The sequence below is a fragment of the Eriocheir sinensis genome, unplaced genomic scaffold, assembly GCF_024679095.1.
Source record: "Eriocheir sinensis breed Jianghai 21 unplaced genomic scaffold, ASM2467909v1 Scaffold384, whole genome shotgun sequence".
NCBI classification, from domain to species: domain Eukaryota; kingdom Metazoa; phylum Arthropoda; class Malacostraca; order Decapoda; family Varunidae; genus Eriocheir; species Eriocheir sinensis.
The window spans coordinates 90001-105949 of NW_026111703.1; the positions used below are offsets into that span (position 1 = coordinate 90001).

The 15949-nt window shown below is 41.5% G+C and overlaps 1 protein-coding gene and 1 long non-coding RNA gene across 15 annotated transcripts in view; both read left to right on the forward strand.

Moving 5' to 3' along the window:
* LOC126992010 (uncharacterized) overlaps window positions 1-15949 on the forward strand; it is a 120479-nt gene that overhangs the window by 70068 nt on the left and 34462 nt on the right. For 3 of the 14 annotated variants that reach the window (XR_007746068.1, XR_007746066.1, XR_007746052.1), the window contains exon 2: window positions 1121-1184. The exons of 10 other annotated variants lie outside the window; for them this stretch is intronic. The gene's annotated coding sequence lies outside the window, so the exon portion shown is untranslated. Of the gene's footprint in view, window positions 1-157; window positions 173-1120; window positions 1185-15949 lie in introns of those variants that run through there. One more of the 14 variants, XR_007746056.1, reaches the window with a different exon arrangement.
* On the forward strand, window positions 6295-8386 carry LOC126992012 (uncharacterized). Its single transcript, XR_007746084.1, has 2 exons — window positions 6295-6843; window positions 7538-8386. It is a non-coding gene; the product is annotated as an uncharacterized LOC126992012 (long non-coding RNA).

The following is a 15949-nucleotide window of genomic DNA, read 5'->3' on the forward strand; positions in this document are numbered from 1 at the left end:
GAGTTGATGGTGGTGATGGCAGTGATGGTGGTGGTGGTGATGGTGATGGCAGTGTTGATGGTGGTGGTGGTGATGATGGTGTTAGACCCTCAGCAGTGATTAGGGTCAGCCGCCATGTTGTCCACTCCACCAATTCCACCTCCATTGACATCGGCGGCAGCGTCAGTGATAGGTTAGAGTATTTCTGTTATCATTAAGGGATTATTGAAGAAAGGGTAGCCTAATTATTTATACATTTATCCCTAACTATTTGGGTGTTATTCCAGAAATCAGATGTGGTTAGGTTAGACTAATTCATCTTTTTATTCATCTTTTCCGTTATTTTGAACGCTTTTTACCATTTAACGTTCTGTTTACTCAATGGTTAGGTTAGATTTGGTCAGGTTGCCTTGGTAAAAATGGGGCAGGCTTTGCACTGCTCCATTGTCACTGGTAGTTGGTGGGTGTATTTCTGGAGTTTTACCTGTGATATGAAGGTGATAACTCTCACTATATATAGATGTTAATTTCTTTCCATATATGTATCACTAGCTTTAATGGGGACTGGGTGGCCCCATACTTCTGCCTGCTAAATTTTCGGCTGGCCCGTGATTTTTATTTATTTATTTATTATAATATTGAATTGCATACGTACTTTTTTCAAACGAACTTTATCCCTTACAAACATTTGCTTACAAAAATTGCATACGAATTTTATGCATGCGAACTATTTCCATACGTACTGTGGTCCTAGAATCATTATAAAGAGCGGAGCAATTCTTGTCTAAACCCTGTAATAGAATAAGTCTTTATAGGTCACAGGAGGCCATAGACAAGGGAGGTTAGGTTCTCGGGTAATATTTCCTTTGTCTTGTTTCCCTGTTAGCTTTGAGGGTCAGGGTGGACCACTGGCCGCCACCTCCTCCTTGCCCTCATGCTAAACCTTTACTACTGTTCCTATAGGTAATGCACTCTCTCTCTCTCTCTCTCTCTCTCTCTCTCTCTCTCTCTCTCTCTCTCTCTCTCTCTCTCTCTCTCTCTCTCTCTCTCATAAAAATAAACATTAAAATTCATGAAGGAATTTATTATTCCCAAAAAGACTCAGTGTTTATACAGTTCTCATTCCTAACTTAATTTGCAGACATAAGAAGAAGAGGAGGAAGAACAAGAGGAGGAGGATGAAGGGGACACACAGGAATCAAATGGTGAGTGTTGTTAACTATAACTATTTTCCTTGTTCATCTTCTTCCACCAATTTTCTTCCTGCAATTGTTCCTTTTGTGCAAAATTCTCGGTCTTTTTTATTTCCATTTCCAGCTCTCAGTCTTCTCTCCTTCCTGTTAGTTCCTGCCACACAGCTGCCCTCGGTACAATGTCAGGTCACAGTGCGGGGCAGAGTTGTCATATGAAAAGGGACTCTGCCATCAAGCGTGACATGTTGTGGGAGCGGTTGTACAGAATAGTGAAGTCCCTGCCATATATAGGGTGGTCCTAATCATGACTGGGTTCAAAGAGAGGAGTGGGTTGGTTTGGAGTCAGTTGGTGGTCAGACCCTGGTGGCAAGGTGGCTCTTAGGGTCGTATTATGAGACATTTCGCCGCCCAAGAACACATATTTGACAAGGCTTTCGTAGGAGTTGTGGGCATTTCCTGGGGTAGTTTTATGACCCTGGTGGTAGTGTGACCCTTCCTCTGTACCATGAATCTAAAGAAACACACATTTGTCAAGACTTTCATAGGAGTTTGGGGCATCTCCTTGGGTAGTTTTATGACCCTGGAGGTAGTGTGACCCTTCCTCTGTACCATGAACCTAAACAAACACACATTTGTCAAGACTTTCATAGGAGTTTGGGGCATCTCCTTGGGTAGTTTATGACCCTGGTGGTAGTGTGACCCTTCCTCTGTACCATGAAGCTAAAGAAACACACATTTGTCAAGACTTCGAGCTTGTATGGGGTGGTACACAGGTGCCTTGAATGGACTCGCCCTAAAAACACTAGTAGGAAAAGCACCTCATGAAAGTGACACACAACTATATGGAAGTCTCAGGAGCATAACACACACACACACACACACACACACACACACACACACACACACACACACTTTGAATATGTATGTATCTGGGTGGGTGAGTGAGTGTATATGTGTGTGTGTGTGTGTTTGGGAATATCATACTCCATTTCTTCCCATCCCATCCCTTCCCCTGCCTTCCTTTCCATCCCTTCCCTTCCTATCCCTTCTCTTCCCCTTCCATCCCTTCCCCTTCCTAACCTTTCTCTTCCCTTAACTTCCCTTCCCTTCCCTTCCCTTCCCTCCCCTGCCCTTCCCTTCCCGTCTGTTCCCTTCCCATCCCTTCTCTTCCCTTCCCATCCCTTCTATTCCCTTCCCATCCTTCTCATCCCTTCCATCCTTCCTTCCTTCCCATCCTTACCTTCTCATCCCATCCATCAATCCTTTCCTTCCTTTCCTTCCTTTCCCAACCCTTCCTTTCCATCCCTTCCTTTTCCTTCCCATTCCTTCCCTACCCTTCCTTCCATCCCTTCTCTTCCTTCCCATCCCTTCTCTTCCTTCCCATCCTTCTCTTCCTTCCCATCCCTTCCTTCCTTCCCATCCTTACCTTCTCATCCCATCCATCAATCCTTCCCCTTCCCATCCCTTCCCTTCCCTTCCCTTCCCTTCCATTCCCATCCCTTCCTGTCCCTTCTCTTCCCTTCCATTCCATTCCATTCCCATCTATTCCATCATATTCAATAAATCTTTAACAGCTGGAAAAGTTCCGTCAGATTGGAAACTTGCAAATGTCACACCAATTTTCAAAAAGGGGGACAAGTCTCATCCAGGAAACTATCGACCAATTAGCCTGACATCGATTGTTTGTAAGTTAATGGAGACTATCATTCGCGACAATATGGTGAAATTTTTTGAAGAAAATAATATGATAAATAATTCGCAACATGGCTTCCGTAGTAAACGTTCGTGTTTAACTAACTTACTTGATTTTTTTTATTATATATTTTGAGGTGTTCGATGAAAGCAGATCAGTAGATATCATATATCTGGATTTTCAAAAGGCATTTGATAAGGTCCCCCACCAACGATTGCTCAGCAAACTATTGGCGCACGGTATCTCGGGTAACATTCACAATTGGCTTGTTGACTGGCTCTCTGAGCGGAAACAGAGAGTAGTTCTAAATGGTGTTACATCTAACTGGCTCGACGTCAGAAGCGGCATACCTCAAGGATCAGTGCTTGGCCCCATGCTCTTCTTAATTTATGTTAATGATATCGATGATGGGCTCACTTGCAAAGTATCAAAATTTGCTGATGACACAAAAATTGCTAGTAAAGTAACTGCGACACTCGACGAAGAAGCATAACAATCAGATTGAGATCGACTTGCACGTTGGGCCAGTCAATGGCAAATGAAATTTAACGTTGACAAATGTAAAGTGTTGCACATCGGAAAAAATAACAATCGCGTTCGGTACGTAATGAATGGCCAACAAATTTCTTGATCCAGGTATTTCTTGATAAAAGCAATATTTCTAAGGTGATATCCAGCTATCCTTACGACATTATTTATCTGACATTTCAGTGTCAAATTGGAATCCAGCAACACTCCCAAGTCACGAACACTTTCAACAATATGAATTTCATTACCACCTATAATCATGTTCCCGTCACCAAAATAACGTAGAGTGTCCTTCTTCCCCACAAACATGAATTCAGTCTTATCATCGTTTAATTTCAATTGCTTATAATGCATCCAATCCTTCCTTGACTGAATTAATAACACTATTGATCTTAGCACTTGTATTTTCAATATCACTGATGGAAAAGTAGAACTGGGTGTCATCAGCAAATAACTGCTCATCGGGTGTCTCTGTGAGAGACAATCCTGAGTGGAGGAGGCCAAGGGGACATCCACGGACTTAGTGGCTGGAGCAAGTTATAGTAGATCCTGCAGGGAGGTACTCAGGATGGCCTGCAGGGAGAATTGCCCGGAGGGACCCCTGGGCTTGGCGTCGTAGGGTGGGCGAGGCGATGCGCCCCCCTGCGTATGCCCCCATTGATTGATTGATTGTGGTGGTGGTGTATGTGTGTGTGTGTGTGTGTGTGTATGTGTGTGTGTATTTACCTAGTTGTAGTTTTACAGGCCCGGGCTTACACTGGTGTGGTCCCGTCTCCATATCTGCATTTATCCAACTTTTCCTTGAAGCTTTGCACACTGCCAATACTACATCCTCACCGTTCCAAAGCTCTATATCTCTTTGCAGGAAGCTATATTTCTTTATGTCTCTCAGGCATCTTCCCTCCCTCAATTTTTCATCCTCTGTGCAGGGATATGAACCTTTATCTGACTAATGAGACTTTCTTTCAGGGCTGTGAGGAGGAGGAGGAGGGAGGCTGTGGTGAGGTGGAGACTTGACAACACTACCATCGCCATCAGGCCAGGCTAAGGTAATGTCTGCTTGATCTTGTTAGGCTCAAAGGGAAGGGAAAGAAAAGGAAGGAAATGAGAAGGAAGGGAAGGGAAGAGAAGGGAAAGGAAAGGAAGGAAATGAGAGGGAAGGGAAGGAAAGGAATTGAGAGGGAAAGGAAAGGAATAGGAAAGGAAGGGAAGGGAAGGGAAGGAATTGGAAGGGAAGAGAAGGGAAGGGAAAGGAATAGGAAGGGAAGGGAAGGGAAAGGAAGGAAATGAGAAGGAAGGGAAGGAATTGAGAGGGAAGGGAAAGGATAGGCAATGAAAGGGAAGGGAAGGAATTGGAAGGGAAGGGAAAGAAAGGGAAGAGAAAGGAAAGGAAAGGAATTGAGAGCGAAGGGAAGGGAAAGAAAGGGAAGGAAAGGAATAGGAAGGGAAGGGAAAGGGAAGGAATTGGAAGGGAAGGGAAAGGAAAGGAAGGAATTGGAAGGGAAGGGAAAGGAAAGGAAGGAATTGGAAGGGAAGGGAAAGGAAAGGAATGAATTGGAAGGGAAGGGAAAGGAAAGGAAGGAATTGAAAGGGAAGGGAAAGGAAAGGAAGGAATTGGAAGGGAAGGGAAAGGAAAGGAAGGAATTGGAAGGGAAGGGAAAGGAAAGGAAAGGAAGGGAAAGGAAGGGAAAGGAAAGGAAAGAGAAGGGAAGGGAAGGAAAGGAAGGAATTGGAAGGGAAGAGAAGAGAAGGGAAAGGAGAGGAAGGGAAGGGAAAGGAAAGGAAGGGAAGGGAAGGGAAAGGAAAGGAATGGAAGGGAAAGGAAAGGAAAGGAAAATAAAGTTACAAAAAGAAGGAAAAAATAATATATGAAAATGTGAGCCTTCCTCTGTACCGTGAACCTAAAAACACATATTTGACAAGGCTTTCCTAGAAGTTTTAGGCATTTCCAGGGGTAGTTTTATGACCCTGGTGGTAGTGTGCCCCTTCCTCTGTACCATGACCCAACGAAAACACATATTTGACAAGGCTTTCCTAGGAGTTTTAGGCATTTCCAGGGGCAGCTTTATGACCCTGGTGGTAGTGTGCCCCTTCCTCTGTACCATGACCCAACGAAAACATATATTTGACAGTTCTTTCATAGGAGTTTTAGTTATTTCTTGGGGTAGTTTAATGACCCTGGTGTTAGTGTACCCCTTCCTCTGTACCATGACCCTAAGAAAACATATTTGACATGGCTTTCCTAGGAGTTGTGGGCATTTCCAGGGGTAGTTTTATGACCCTGATGGTAGTGTGACCCTTCCTCTGTACCATGACCCTAAGAAAACATATATTTGATAAGGCTTTCATAGAAGTTGTGGGCATTTCCAGGGGTAGTTTAATGACCCTGATGGTAGTGTGACCCTTCCTCTGTACCGTGAACCTAAAAACACATATTTGACAAGGCTTTCATAGGAGTTGTGGGCATTTCCAGGGGTAGTTTAATGACCCTGATGGTAGTGTGACCCTTCCTCTGTACCGTGAACCTAAAAACACATATTTGACAAGGCTTTCATAGGACCTGTGGGCATTTCCTGGGATAGTTGAATGACCCTGGTGGTAGTCTGACCCTTCCTCTGTACCATGACCCTAAGAAAACATATATTTGACAAGGCTTTCATAGGAGTTGTGGGCATTTTCAGGGGTAGTTTAATGACCCTGGTGGTAGTGTGACCCTTCCTCTGTACCATAATGCTACAGAAGCACTCATTAGAACCAAATTGATCTCTTTTTTTAGCCTTTGCAAGTAGTTAATGTTAGAGCCGGAAACATCTGACAATCCCATCTTCTTACAGGCCAAACAGTGCAGAGGAGAAGGAGGAGGAGGAGAAGAAGGAGGAAGAAGAAGAGGAGGATGTGAGCTCTATACATAAAGGCAGATCAATATATAGAAGCTTATGGAGTAGAGGAAATATGTCATTCTATGTATTAAAGAGGATAAGAGGGAGGAGAAGGTTAACTTGTAAATATAGGCAGAAGTTTATGTGCCAAGGAAAATATTTAAATGATTTGTATTATGCATGTATTGAAATGTTATGAACTTGGATGTTTGTATGTATAAGGCTATGGGATTTACTTACAAGGTCTGTGGTGTTTTTTTTTTACTTATAAGGTTGTACTTAGGATTTTACTTATAAGTTCTGTGGCTGTGGGTACCTCCTACAAAGCCTTTCTACTATGGCTATTAATTAACAAAATCCTCTTTCTTTCAGCTTGTGTACTGGCTCAGAAAGTAGTTAAAGGGTGCATGTTATCTATGAAGGCTATATCAATAAGTATGGAAGTGCGTTATGGCTATTAACAACAATCTCTCTTTCAGCATGTGTACGGGGATAGAAAGTTACTTGGCATATATTGAAATGTCATGCACTGAGAGTATTTACGTAAAGGGCCGGGGTTATTTCTTGTAAGGTACTGCGCATGATTTTACATATACAGCCTTTAGTGTTTCTTTAGGTTAAGGTATTTCCTATCCCAGCACGTATAAGAAACTTGGGTATGGATTTATGTGTGAGTTACTGAGTTGCATGTATACTAAAATGTGTATTTGGGATTTTCATCTTCTGTGTTTTATATATGTATATCCTAAGAATGGTGTTTTGTTGGGAAAGAATGTTATGCACTGGGGTTATTTATATACAAAGTCTGTGGTTATTTCTTCATAAGGTATTTCCTATCCCAGTACGTATAAGGAACTTGGTATGGATTTAAATGTGCGTGTTACTGAGTTGCATGTGTATGTGCATTCAATGTATTGGGGTATATATTGTGTATTGGGGGTATTTATTTCAAGGTTAAAGCACTGAATGGAGGGGAATTTATGTAGGGGAAAGGTCTGTAGTGGGGGTGTCGTAACTAACAACCTCTCCTGCAACAACTCCTACTGGTGCTTGTGTATAGATTTAATTATGTATTGGAGATATGTATTTGAAGGTTAAGATACTGGATGGAAGGGTATTTATGTTGGGGTAATATGATAATGTCTGTAGGGATTTGTCTTAACTTAACAACCCCTTCTGCAATAGCTACTACTACTACTACTGGTGCTGTCCATAACTTACAACACTTCCGTACTTGGAGTATTAACAAAACCTTTTAATTTCAGCTACCAAGGACAACCTCTGCTGCTCCGGGTATCAACTCCTGCACTCCTGGGACTGGCATAACATCTGCATGCCCTTGTAACAACTCACTCTGCTTCTGCTATTCATAACACCCCGTTCTGCGTCTGCTGTCGTAACAGGGCATGGCTTCTGTATACTAACTCCTGCTCGCATAACCCGCATGGATTTACACTTCTCTCTCTGCTTCTGGCTTTCGTACCTATCAACACATTCTGCGCCTTCCTTCGTAACTAATCCCACGGCTTCTCTGCATGACAACTCCAGCTGCTTACGGCAAAATTTCGCATAACAGCTACTCCTGCTTACGTATGACAATTCTCTCTGGCTTCCATAACAGCACGTATGGCTTTTGCATGTGAACGCATTTCATTTCTGCTGCACACTAACCCACACTGCTGGCTTGAGTATCCTAACGACCTAACCCATTCTGTAAGCTGCCGCCCAGTGCTCCAGGTGACCCCTAACAAGCCTGTCGGATCGGCGTCTAGCGAGGGAGGTTCCGTTCCCCCCTAGAGCTGTCTCCCTTCACCTTAAAAAAATAGTTTGACATCATTTGAGAGCAGCAGTACAGGCCAGGTATCAGAGAGGGGTTCAGGCCTATATGGGGACACCTCTGTTAGGCTTGTACCTCAATAAATAACTAGAAAAAAGTTGGAAAGTGTTAAACAATGACCATACGTAACCTAGTCATGTGTGAATCCTGACTATGGAGGGAGATTATCCTCAAACACGTACGGTTATATATATACATGTCTTTTACCCACCCATGCGTGCAGTACGGGTGGTGAACTCTGACCTCTATGAAATAAATATACGTAACAGGAAAAAAATAAATTGGTTTAAAATATATTTCCCTCATCCATGTTCGGCAGCAGATATGTACAGGTTGAAAAAACGGGTTGATATCTGATGTTTGACCCCACAGTTGACCGTTCGTCCCTGCGTCTGGGATCGCTACGTCAACATCTTCGGCCGACGTCTCCACCTTAGGGTTGAGTGTCCATCCCTGCGTCTTTGTGTACCTGCGTTAAAATCTTCACCACCATATGACGTTGAGTCTGGCGGGCACTGTTTTGGAATCTCGAGACGGCAATTTCCCACGGCTGTTAAGGGTATGGGTCAGGCTGTCATGGGTGGCTGTTATGTTGGCCTTCTCACGGTGTCAAGGCTCGTAAAACCACCCTTGGAAATACTAGCAACACAGCGTATATGGAAAGCCTTCAAGTGATGTAGTGACTCGTGGAAATATTTGCAACCTAACATATTTCACCCAGTGGTGGTGGTGGTAGGGATCATGTTTCTTAACGGTCCCTCTAAGCGAGAAAAATGAGAAAAAATCATCACTCACACAAACCATTTCATAATATATATCAAAGCATTTGTGATCACATTATGCATCATCTATTTTGGGGGGGTTATATCGTTGCACAAATTTGGCCTGTCATTGCTACACGGGAAAGCCACAAATTTGGCCCGTCACTGCTACACGGTATAGCCACAAATCTGGCCCGTCGCTGCTACCGTTTTAAAAAGCATTACTAAGCACATCAGACGCACAGTTGTATGTCTGTTTATTGAGGGGACTGTTTGGGTCTTGTATTTTCTGTTGTATATTTCCAAGGCCAAAAAGGTCAGTAATTGGGTTCTCAATGATGTTTTTTTAGGTTGATGGTACAGAGGAAGGGTCATAAAAGCACCCTTGTCTGTAACTCCCCTGAAAGCCTTGTCAAATATGGTTTTTTTTTTTTTGTTTTGTTTTTTTGTTTTTTTTTTTTACGTCATGGCCTATTGCTCCGGTAAGCTTCTTCCCAGTGGATCCTGATGGTCGGCCCAAGGCTTCTTCCCGGTGGGGCCTGATGGTCGGCCCAGCCCGTTCTGGTGCAGGCAAGTGTTTATAGTGGTGCCATCTTGCATTGGCTCATGCTGCCCTCCCGGAGCTCATCTTTAATCCTAGAATCTAGAGTCCGGGTTGATAGGTGGTCTTCTGGACAGCATGTGGGTAGTTTTAACCCGGTAGCAGCGGGGATCATGTTTCTTAATGGTCCCTCTAAGCGAGAAAAATGGGAAAAAATCATCACTCACACAAACCATTTCATAATAATATATATCAGCATTTGTGATAATTTTATGTATCATCTATTTTGGGGGGTTCAAATCATGGCACAAATTTGGCCCATCGCTGCTACACGGTAAAGCCACAAATTTGGTTCCTTCCCTCCCATCGTAAGTCTCTCCTCCTCCTCCCTGCCCCAAAACCTTAATAGTGTTTTATCCTTACCTGTGTTAGGATAATAGGCTACTGGTGTGATAAACTAAATCTCTCATTATAACCTTTCTCCTCTTCTGTTCAAAGCTAAAAACCTAATCTTTTTCCCTCTTCCTATAGCTCAAGCCCATCCATAGGGGGGGGGATTGAGGTCTAGCACTGTCTTGGATAAAAATGTGAGAGGATTATCCCAGCTTAGCTCAGGCCCTTGGAAACCACTTATAGGGAAATACATGTAAGGTTGTGTCTACAGGTCAGCTAGTATTCCTCCTGTCTCATAATGCTTATAGTTTTTGCCTTCAACACTGATTTGATAACAAGGTGCCAATGCTCAGGTGAGGGAAAGTGCATGTGTGTGGGTGGGTCGGACAGAGAGCTTTACTATATGAAAAGGCTTCGTACACTCAGAATTTGCCATGTTTAACCCTTGAAAGCTTAGTTCTGGCTAGATACCAAAGCTCTAAAGCATCACATTGAGCAAGGGTTGATGTAGGAGAATCAATTACCTCTCCATACAGTATTTAAAGAGGGAATTTGACCCTTTGAAAAGGCCTCGTACACTCAGAATTTGCCATGTTTAACCCTTGAAAGCTTAGTTCTGGCTAGATACCAAAGCTTTAAAGCATCACATTGAGCAAGGGTTTGTGTAGGAGAATTAATTACTTCCCCATACAGTATTTAAAGAGACTGACTATTTGGAAAGGCTTCGTACACTCAGAATTTGCCATGTTTAACCCTTGAAAGCTTAGTTCTGGCTAGATATCAAGCTTTAAAGCATCACATTGAGCAAGGGTTGATGTAGGAGAATCAATTACTTCCCCATACAGTATTTAAAGAGACTGACTATTTGAAAAGGCTTCGTACACTCAGAATTTGCCATGTTTAACCCTTGAAAGCTTAGTTCTGGCTAGATACCAAAGCTCTAAAGCATCACATTGAGCAAGGGTTGATGTAGGAGAATCAATTACTTCCCCATACAGTATTTAAAGAGACTGACTATTTGGAAAGGTCCTGTACACTCAGAATTTGCCATGTTTAACCCTTGAAAGCTTAGTTCTGGCTAGATATCAAGCTTTAAAGCATCACATTGAGCAAGGGTTGATGTAGAAGAATAAATTACATCCCCACACAGTATTTAAAGAGACTGACTATTTGAAAAGGCTTCGTACACTCAGAATTTGCCATGTTTAACCCTTGAAAGCTTAGTTCTGGCTAGATATCAAGCTTTAAAGCATCACATTGAGCAAGGGTTGATGTAGGAGAATCAATTACTTCCCCATACAGTATTTAAAGAGACTGACTATTTGGAAAGGTCCTGTACACTCAGAATTTGCCATGTTTAACCCTTGAAAGCTTAGTTCTGGCTAGATACCAAAGCTCTAAAGCATCACATTGAGTAGGAGAATCAATTATTTCCCCATACAGTATTTAAAGAGACACTATGAAAAAGAAAAAACTCGTACACTCAGAATTATGTTTAACCCTTGAAAGCTTAAGATCAAGGGTTGATGTAGGAGAATCAATTACCTCTCCATACAGTATTTAAAGAGGGAATTTGACCTTTTGAAAAGGCCTCGTACACTCAGAATTTGCCATTTTTAATACTTGAAAGCTTAGCACTAGTATATTTACAAGCTCTCAGGCATCACATTGAGCGAGGGAATTATCTCGAGGGGCAAAGAAGTTCATAGGAGAATTAATTACCTCCTCAAACAGCATGTAAGAAGGGATTTGACTATTTAAAAAGGCCTCAAACATAGAATTTGCCATGTCTCTACAGTTGAAGGTCCATCGCTGCCTTTAGTCAAAGTTCTCAAGCTTAAAAAATAACACGCTTGATGTAAAGGAATGAATTATCTCCCCCAAACTATTTAAAGAGAGATTTTGAGTGCTTGAAAAGGCCTCAGACTCATAGAATTTGCCACGTCCTTGCAGTTAAAGGTCCATCGCTGCTTTTAGTCAAAGTTCTTGAGCTTAAAAATAACAGAGGATTGATGTAGAAGAATGATTTACCTGCCCAAACAGTATGTACCCAGCCCCCTCAAGTCCCCAGTGCAGTCCTCCCCAGTCTCATCTCCAAATTACCTTTATTCTGGGGTCAAAGACATTATAAATAAGTGTTTTCCATTCCCATGTCAGCCCTAAGACCCTCAGGCCCCAGTAATTGGTCACCTAACCCAACCTAGCAAGTGTGTTAGCATAATACTGGCGGTAACATTTTAATTAACCTTTCCAATGAGCAAAAAGAATTAATATGGAACTATGAATCAAATATCCCCAGCAATTAAGTCTCCACTTTGTTATGTAACATTAGTAAGGGTTCCAGTATATGTTAGATAATTACTAGCATTGTCAAGAACAGTTTTAATAGCCTTGTCAAGGGTTGGCCGAGAAAACAATATTATAACAAGCACTGAACTAATTCTTGAGTAATTGGACTGAGAAAGCCTTGATGGTACTCTATTTTTGCTATATTATAAAAAGCCTATAAGCGATGCCTTGGAAAGCTACCATAAGCAAGGGTTGGTCTAGATTATTGATGTCCAAGCTATTAATTATATGTATTTTCTCTTACCTGAAGCCCCCTAGCTCAAGCCCCCAGACCCTCGATCAGCCTCTTCCAGACCCCCCCCCAGTAGCTACCTTATTTTCTGGGGGATCAAAACCATTAATTATGTGTTAGTTTTGATAATTACCTGACATTAAGTCTTCCCATGGGCAGTGTCAGCATTTGTGAAGCCTTAATTATCATGAGCATAGTTTTATATCAAGCACTAACTCTTGGGTAAGACTTTGAGAAGGTCTTAATGTACTCAATCTTTGGCATATAAAAACAAGTCTAGCAATGCCTTAGGAAGATACCATGAGCAAGGGGTGAGTTAGCAGCTTGATATATATTCCTTAATACTGCATAGACAATGGATCGAGGTCTTGTTCAGTATATATATCAGGCACAATTGTCCATCTTTTGAGTTAGTTTATCAAAGACATATCACTGAATCTTCTACCATGAGCAAGGGATGAGTTAGCAGCTTGATATATATTCCTTAATACTGCATAGACAATGGATCGAGGGCTTGTTCAATATATATTATCACTCATATAGGTTACAATTGTCCATCTTTTGAGTTAGTTTATCAAAGACATATCACAATCTTCCACCATGAGCAAGGGATGAGTTAGCAGCTTGATATATATTCCTTAATACTGCAAAGATAATGGAAAGAGGGCTTGTTCAATATATATTATCACTCATATAGGTTACAATTGTCCATCTTTTAGTTTATCAAAGACATTACTGTATCTTGTACCATGAGCAAGGGCCTTAGGGTGACTTATAGGAGATAGTTATACATTCCTATGTGTTTCATAGAGGAAAGGAAGAGATCTAGAATGATATATATTCTAAGGGTTCTTCATCTCTTATAGTTAATTAGTTCAGCAGTGAAAATCAGTTTTATGCTGAGTGCTGAGTAGCCTTGATGTTGATCGGCCAACACGTACCTCAAGTCAGCATGCATTTGTGTTATAAGGTCAATAAACTCACGGCCCAGAATCAGTCAGCATTTTTGAAGTCGGCATTTAAAGTCAGCATCTCTCTCTCTCTCTCTCTCTCTCTCTCTCTCTCTCTTCCCAGCACGGCTTAATATGATATCAGCCCTTATTGATGTTGCCGTTAAGTACAACATTAAATATCATGCATGCAGGGGACGAGAAAGCTGAAAAAAAAAGTAAAATGACGAGGCGGAAGAATTATATATGGCGAGCGATCGAGTCCATTGGCGGGGGTGTTGCCATTCTGAGGGAAAAAAAAACGTTATTTTCTCGTAAGTCTATATATTAGAGAATCTCATTCATCCCTGTGTCTCGGTATGCTAGGTCACAGGTCAAGTCATGCAATAAACATGTTCTGTACGAGTGTGGTGACTCCGGAAACAATATATCAGTAGTGTGCTGAGGTGACCGATCAGCTGATTAAAACAGCTGATTGGGTACGCGGAGGTTTAAACATTACGTCATAGCTTTCGGATGGGTTTTAATTTACAGATTTACATAGAAAATCAGACCCCAGGGTCCAGACTAAGTGGCCTGTCCTTAAACTAAGTGATTCTACATTAATCCGATGGCTCCATAACGTTGCATTTCAACTCTAGTTAATATATTGAGTTGAAGGAAGTGACGGCCGATCGAGCTTGTTTTTAAAGGAGATCAATCGTGTGACCACTGAAGGAAGGCAGGGAGCTTATTCCATTCTCGCACTACAACGTTAATTGGTGAAGAAAAATTTGGTTCAGTCTGAATTTACTTGTCTACATTTGAGTTTTACGCCTTAATTTGTTCCTCGTACGCAAAGTGTCATCGATCATAAACAATATTGATCTGTCTACATTCGTGAAACATATGGAGCCAAGCTCAGCAAATTCAGCATGGCCCAGAATTTCTTTAAGTCGGCATGGTCTGAAGTCAGCATGGCCTAGCTGGCTCGATCCCCCAACTCAGCATGTCGGTACAGGAAGCTTTTTTGTAGCGATATGCTTAATTCAACTCAGCCTATGACCTTTTCTGAGCTCAGCATACTACTACTACTACTACTACTACTACTACTACTACTACTATTACTACTACTACTACTATTACTACTACTACTACTACTACTACTACTACTACTACTACTACTACTACTACTACTACTACTACTACTACTACTATTACTACTACTACTACTATTACTACTACTACTACTACTACTACTACTACTACTACTACTACTACTACTACTATTACTACTGTATACTACTACTATTAATAGGGGTTTAATTATGAACAAGTCAGCAATGCTCACTCAGAATGGCGCCTAGCTGTTTCTCAATGCTGATCCTATTTTGAACTCAGCATGCATTAAAGAGTTACTGATTTCAGTCTGTATAGCCACTCTGAGCTCAGCATGGTGGTCTATATATGACAGCATGATCGTTTTCTTGATATGCTGAGTTCGGAGTTCAACATGGATTTAAGTTAAGATTAGCATATGAGTCAGCATGGCCATAAGTTTAAATCAGCTTGCATAAGATCGAGTCAGCATGGCTATCTCTTTCAATGCTGACTTTTTATAGGCTCAGCATAGGAGTTATACAAGTGAACAATGCCGTCATTGAACTCAACTTACTGCATATATTGTGACCTTTATTTCAAGTCAGCATGCATCATGAAGTCAGCATGTGACCGTAAGCTTAAATCAGCTTGATAGCATAAGATATAGCATTTCAGCATATATCCTTCAACTTAATATCAACTAGAGTAGAAATGCAACGTTTTGGAGTCTTCTGATTAATGTAAAATCACTTAGGTTTAAGGACAGACCACCAAGTCTGGACCATGGGGTCTGTGTGGTCTGATTTTCTATGTAAATCTATGTAAAGGTTGGAACAATTAGTTTTGAGGTACAACAATGAGTTTTCCTGTTCCAACGTCCATCTTCCCTTATTAAATATTTCAAAGCCATTATTTACACGGTTTTAGGTTTAATTAAAGAGAAAGAGCGATATAATTACCAGTTTATACAGGAAGAAACGTTGTAACCAATGGCTTTAAGATCTAATTAATACGTGATTCATTTCCCTTCCTCCCTCCCTCTATCTCCCTCTCCCTCCCTCCCTCCCTCCATGCTTCACGTAAGGGAGACTACTAAGTGTATTAAGAACTCCCTGAAGCCATTATTCCCACATATAAGCTCATTACATCATATTGTAAGCCCGTGCTGAAGAGTGATAGGATTTTATACTTTCTGCAGTTTCGTTCACAACATGTGCCGAGACCCAGACCCAGACCAACCCATTAATAACGAATAATAATGATTCCAAGGCCTTACCGCTGTTATTAAGGCCCCGGCAGGACTTAATTGGGGTTTACTAATGACAGAACACGCGATAAAAGGGCAAAGGGGCAGTTAAATAGAGTAATTAATGTTTCCGAGGTTAAACTAAAACTATTTATGTCAGCGATAATATACCTAAGCACTGCAAAAAAAGCCCTATTAATTAAACATTTCGACCCTATCTCTAAATAAATCTAGTTATTGGAGCGGAAAAGACAGTTCCAGGGTCATTTAATTCAAGTACAAGAATCT